We start from the raw sequence: 6,777 nt of genomic DNA on the forward strand, positions 1-6,777 counted from the left end.
AATGACATGGTCTAGACATCAAGGTTGATATGGTAAGCAAATCAGAGTAGCATGGGATAGTTTACATGTCAGACCCATGGGTAAGGGAGGAACTTATGATCAAACAAGAAATGGCATAATAGAACTTAAAATAGATAATTTTGAGTATGTTAAATTAAAAAGTTTTAAAGAAAAAAGCCAATAAAGCCAAGATTAGAAGAAAAGCAGAAAATTGGGGAAATTTTTTACAGAAATTTTCCCTGATAAAGGCTTCACTGCTCAAATATATAGAGAAGTAAGCAAAATTTATAAGAATACGAGTTATTCCCCAATTGATTAATGGTCAAAAGATATTAATAGGCAGTTTTAAGAAGAAGAAATCAAAGCTATAGTCATGAAAAAATTCTCTAAATCATTATTGATTAGGGAAATTCAAAATAAAACAACCCTTATGTGCCACATCATACATAACAGATTGGTCAATATGACAGAAAAGACAAATGCTGGGCAGAATATGAGAAAATCGGGACACTAATGCGTTGTGGTGAAGTTGTAAACTTATCTAGCCCTTTTGGAAAACCATTTGGAATTATACCCAAAAGGACATAAAATTGGCATACCCTTTGATCCAGCAATACCACTATGTATATGTCCCAAAGAGATAAAAAAGCAAAATAACCTATATGTACAAAGCATATTTATAGTAGTGGCAAAGAATCAGAAATTGAGGGGATGTGTATCAAGCCAGGTATGGCTGAACAAGTTGTGGTATATGACTGTGGTTGTGTCATAAGAGATAAGAGCAGGACACTTGCAGAAAAACCTGGACTTACATGAATTGATGCAGGGTGGTGTGAGCAGAATCAGGAGACCGTTGCACACAGTGGCAGCAATATTGTATGATGATCAACTATGAATGACTTAGCTATTCTCAATAATGCAATGATTCAAGAGAGTTCAGAAGTAATTATGATGAAAAAAATGCTATCTAACTCTAGAGAAAGAACTGATGGAGTCTGAAAGCAGATCAAAGCATATTTTTAAAATTTTCTTTACTTTTCTTTTTTTTCTGTTTTCTTTCACAACATGACTAATATGGACATATGTTTTGCATGACTGTATATCTATAACCTATATCAAATTGCTCACCTTTTCAATGAGGTGGAGGAGAGGGGAAGGAGGGAGAAAATTTTGAGCTCAAAATTAAAAAAAACAAGTTAAAATTGTTTTTACATGTAATTTGAAAAAATATATAGACTATTAAAAGTTTTTTTTTGATCTATGCATGAGACACAATATGGTGCAGTAGAAAATGTGGTATATTTGGAACCAGAGGCATGAGGTTAAAGTCCCATGTCTGTCACTCATAGTTTGTGTGATCTTGGGTAAGTACCTTAACTTCTCTGGGACTCAATTCCTGAAGATGAAAAAATTGCATTGGATAACCTCTAAAGCATAGATAACTCTTGTGTCACAGTCCTCTTTGAAATACTCGTGATACATTTGAACTCCTTAGAATAAAGTTTTTAAATGCGTAAGATAAAATATGTAAGATTGACTACAGAGGATGCCAATTATGTGGAAATATAGTTCTATCTCTCTATGTGTGAGTATGCATATATGTATTTATTACTATATATAACTATAACTACATATGTATATAGATATATATGTATATGTATATCTATCTATCTATCTATCTATCTATAAAACTACCCTTGTTCTTATGTTTCTTCCCCTTTAATTCTAGGATCTTTTGGAGTTATATGTACCTATTGTAGGATGTAATGGCCTCCATGACTGGTGTCTAACCTATCTTTTCAGCATTACCTCAACCACTATCCTCATTCATGAATTGTTTTCCAGCCAAACTGAACTTGCTATTTTTCAATCTTATCCCATTCTTTCCATCCTTTATGCTTTGTGCATATCTTCCTAAGTGTGAAACTCTTACTCTCTCTCCACATCTCTGCCCATTGAATTTTTTTCTTTTTCTTAAAGGCCTGTGCCAGGTGCAGCCTGGCCCATATGGTTTTTTCTGCTCTTCTCAGCTAGAGGAGATCAGTCCCTATCCAATTGCTCATCTCTGTTGTTATGTTGCTGCTGGCAGTGGTGGGAGGGGGGAACGACTAATTTCCTCCCACACTATTAAATGAAAATAGTGAAAGACCACACAAAAAACCCACACACTGGATATTCTTTCTATATACATGCAAATTAAAATTCTGGTGCCCATAGATAAAACTCCATTAGTCATTCGCTATTTGCTCTCGGTACCATCTAATAATGACAGTAGCAAAGCAAATGGTAAAATAACTGATAGGTTGATCTTATCAAGGCACTTGCATTGATAGCAGGGAAGCCTTGTTAGAGTAACTGTGTTTCAGGATCACACAGAGTGGCATATGCAAAGAAACTGCCCCGGGAAAATGACAGGTCCCTATGCCAACAAGGAGGGCAGGTGTAGGTCAGTTGCATCCTAAACCTGATTTGATGACAGTAATTTAGAGAAGCGGTTTTTCAGTGCATTTATCAGCCAAATCTCAAGATAGAAAAGTGCAAGTTGAAGCCATAATAATTAGTCCATAATTAAGATAATAGCCCACCTAGTCTGAGAGCTGCTTCTGCCAGTAAATACCTACATAATATTGGCTGAGTTAATTCCCCTCTTTGAAACTCAATTTCCTATAAAATGGCGGAATGTGGAAATAATTTCTAAACTTTTTCCAACTCGAATATTCACTATCCTATGTTCTAAAGTCCCTTCCAGCTCTGACACTCTTATGTTCTAAGTTTTGAGGTCCTGTCTAATTCAGTTGTTCTAATCTAAGGTTTCTTCTACTTCCAGTGTTCTAATTATGACGTTCTGTGGTCTAAGGTCCCTGTCAGCTCTTGAATCTGATATGAGTCTAGAGATTCCTCAGTATTTTCTGTCCCCAGGTGTTATTTTGGAATTCTCTTCTTCCAGGATTAATGTTGGTTGAGTTTGTTTGAAGATGTAGATAAATTGGTGTTTACAGATCACATGCTTTGATTTGTGTCATTAAGTTTCTCAAGATGCTTTTACATTCCATTTTATCCACATGATGTCCATGGGAGGAAAGAGTGGGAAAGGGGTTATTATTTTGCCCCTTTGATAGATGATGGAACTGAGGGCCATAATGGTTAAGTGACTTGTTTAAAGTTATACATATAGAGGAAGGCTAAGCTAAGATCAGAATTCTTGTCTCTCATTTCACAAATTAGGTACTTTGTAATTAGTCAGTATGCATTTATTAAGCACAAACCATGTGCCCAATAATATGAGAAGACTTGGAATAAAAAAGCAAAAGTGTAACAATACCTACCCTAATGAAACTTGCACTCTAATGAGAGAGAAGATATGAATGTACGGTACATACAAAATACATATAACATAAAATCATGCTAACATCAGAAGGGAAGGCACTATAAGACAAGGGCTCTAGGAAAGGCCTACAGATGGTAAGTTCTGAGGTGAATTTTGAAGGAAACCAAGGACTCCAAGAAGTATAGCTAAAAAAGGAAATAATTCCAGGCTTGATAGATAGTCAGAAGAAAGAAAAGGGGTAGGAAATGAAGCATCATGTGTGAGAAATGGCACGGAAGCCAGTATTTCTAAACCATAGAATGTGTGTAGGGGAGGTAATGAGTAAAGAGAATGGAGAAATAGGAAAAGTCCAGGAGGTAAAGAACTTTGAACCCTGAATAGAGGTATTTATATTTAATCTAGAGGCAATTGGAAGCCATTGGAGGTTGTTGAGTGATAGGAGTACCATGGCCAGATCTGCTCTTTTAGGAAAATCTCTTTGGTAGTTGTATGGAGCACATACAGAATGGAGGAGAGACTTGAGGCAAAGAGGAGACTGAATAGAGCATTGGGCCTCAGTTCAAATTGGGCCTCAGACACTTACTAGATATGTGACCCTAGGCAAGTCACTTAGCCTTTATCTGCTTCAGTTTCCACATTTGTAAAATGAGGAGTATAATGGCATCTCCTTTTCAGGGTTATGTGAGAATCGTATGAGATAATATTTGTGCTTTGCAAACCTTAAAACATGTCATTGCTGCTGTTTATCTATTATTATGATAAAGGTCTGGACTATGGTGGTAGCTATATAAGTGGAGATAAGAGGACAAATGTGGGAAATGTGGACAAAAATGTGACAATATTTGGGAACTAATTAGATATGTGTCATGAATGAGTGACTAAGGATTTCACTGAGGTTAAGAGGGTAAGTGACTAGAAAGATGGTTGTACTGATTATGGTATTACTGATGACAGTAATGCGATAATTCAGAAAAGAGGTGGCTTCTGGGAAAACTATAATAAACGAGTTCTATTTTGGACATGTTGAGTTTGGGATGTCTATGAGACATCTAGCTGGAAATGTCTATTAGGTGATTGGTGACGTGGGACTAGAGCTTGGGAGGGAGGCCAGGACTGGATGGAAATAGATTTCCCTCTTGACTCCTAGGAAATAATTATGCCTGTTTGCCTGCTCCCGACAAACAGGGCTCCTGAAGTAGATGAACCACAGATGAGGTGAACTGATTGCAATTTCTTCCCTGATCTCATTGAGCACAGGCCACACTATATGGAACTCACACTGCTTCTTGTTTCCCTTGAATTCTTGAAGCTCTGTCTCTCACTCAGCAGTGGCATTTTGCCCTTAGAAGAGTCAAAGGGCCAGGCACAGGACAAAGGGAGGGATCACTATGTGACTGGAAATTCTAAATGCTGCCTATTGTTATCCATTACCAGACTCTGTGGTGAGAAAAAGAGAATGGAAATGGGAAATAAAGATCAGCACTGGACAGCATAGGAAACCTGGTTTCTAGCTTCTCCTCCACCTACTTACTAGTTATGTGACTTTGGGTATGAATCTTACTAGTTATGTGACTTTAGGTAATGTAACAACAATATTACTTGCAGCTACTGTGGCTGTGTAAAGCCAACAACAAGACCAACAACACCAGCACACAGGAGGGATGCTAATGCAGGTTCTTTGATCTGCTTTTCTAAGGAAAGCAACTTTAAGGGGTTAGCAATCTTACTTTAATTAAATATACATATATAATTCACTTAGTTCAGGGGGAAAAGCCATCACCCTGAACTTCAGAGCAAATACAAACAGAAATTATAAACATAGAAAGTATAAACAGAGCAAATAACCCAAATCAACAGACAGGCTTCTAGCTGTCTAAACAAAGCTATACATACATAGTTACCCAAGAGAGAAGGACTAATATCTGAGTTTTTCAAAGCTGTCTCCTTAACAGCTACCCATAGTCTCCACACCAATACTCTTTCAATCAGTGATCTCCAAAACAAAACGCCAACCCCAGATCTTATATACCCTTCTCAGGGTCAGAGGGTATCACGACCATGCGCCTCAAACCCTTGTGAACTAGGCTTTCTTGTTCCTTAAGCAGGTCATCAAAGACTCTTTATGAAATCAAAGAAACAAAGGCTAGACTCAAAGACACTTGATTATCTCAGTGCTGAGAAGCACTCAAACACAAAACAACAAAGAGTCTTGCTTTGTTTGCAATTACATTTGAAAGGCAAGACTCAAAGGTACTTGATTACCTTAGCATTCTAAAAGAGAAAACAGTAAAAAAAAAAAAAAAGTCCAACCTTCCTACCATTACAGATATGTCTCTTTCTTTCTCTGGGTCTCATATTTCTCAAATGTAATGAGATAGGACTAGACTAGACAATCTTTATTTTGTCTTCCACTTCTGACATTGTATTCTAAAGACCTATGTAGCTCTAGTGTTCTATGATTCCCTGAATATCTGGCTTCTGACCCCACAACGAAATTGAAATTGCTCTTTGCAAGCAATCTCTCCCAACAGCTAAATCATGGGATCATAGCTATAGAGCCAGGAGGGCCTATGTTGGCATTCTAGTCCATTCTGCTCAGTTTACAGGTGAGGAAAATGGGCCCGTGAGGTTAAGGGCCTTAACCCAAGGGTACACAGATAGGCATCAGGTCCCATTATTCTTGATCTCCCCATGGCTTTTGATGTCTGACTGCTCCCTCCTCTTAGTTATTCTCCTTGACTCTTCCTTCCTTATCCCTTCTAGCTGATCAGTTGCTAAGAACAGTTAATTCTACCTCTACAACATCTCTCATAATTCTCACAACTTTTTTCTAAACTACCACAGGTAGCAGTTAACATATATAAAGTGCTTCGCAAACCCTAAAGCACTATATAAATGCTCCCTATTACTATTAGTAATAGTAGTTCAGGCTCTCATCATCTCTTACTTGGAATACTACAACAGCCTCCTAATTGTTATCCTGGCCTCCAGTTTCTCTCACCTCCATTCTATGCTTCATACAACTGCCAAATCGATATTCTTAAAATGCAGGCCTGATCATATCACTTAGCTGCTAAAGAAGCTTCGGTGACTCTCTGTTGCTTCTAGGATACAACATAAACTCCTTTTTCTAGCATTTAAATCTCTTATTGCCTTTTTGCAACCTGTCTTTCCAAACTGATTTCACTTTAATTTTTCTCATATTGCCTATATTCCAGCAAAACTGGCCTGCTTGTTTTTCCCTTTCCCCTTCCCACTGTCGGAAGTGGAAGAGGCATTAGAGATCATCTAATCTTGCCCTGGGCAGGTAGGTGGGACAGCGGATAGAGCACCAGGCTTAAAGTCAGGAAGACTCATCTTTGTGAGTTCAAATCTGATTTAGACACTTACTAGCTGTGTGACCCTGGGCAAGTCACCTGTTTACCTCAGTTTATTCATCTGTAAAATGA

The sequence above is a fragment of the Trichosurus vulpecula genome, chromosome 3 (genome assembly GCF_011100635.1).
Source record: "Trichosurus vulpecula isolate mTriVul1 chromosome 3, mTriVul1.pri, whole genome shotgun sequence".
NCBI classification, from domain to species: Eukaryota; Metazoa; Chordata; class Mammalia; order Diprotodontia; family Phalangeridae; genus Trichosurus; species Trichosurus vulpecula.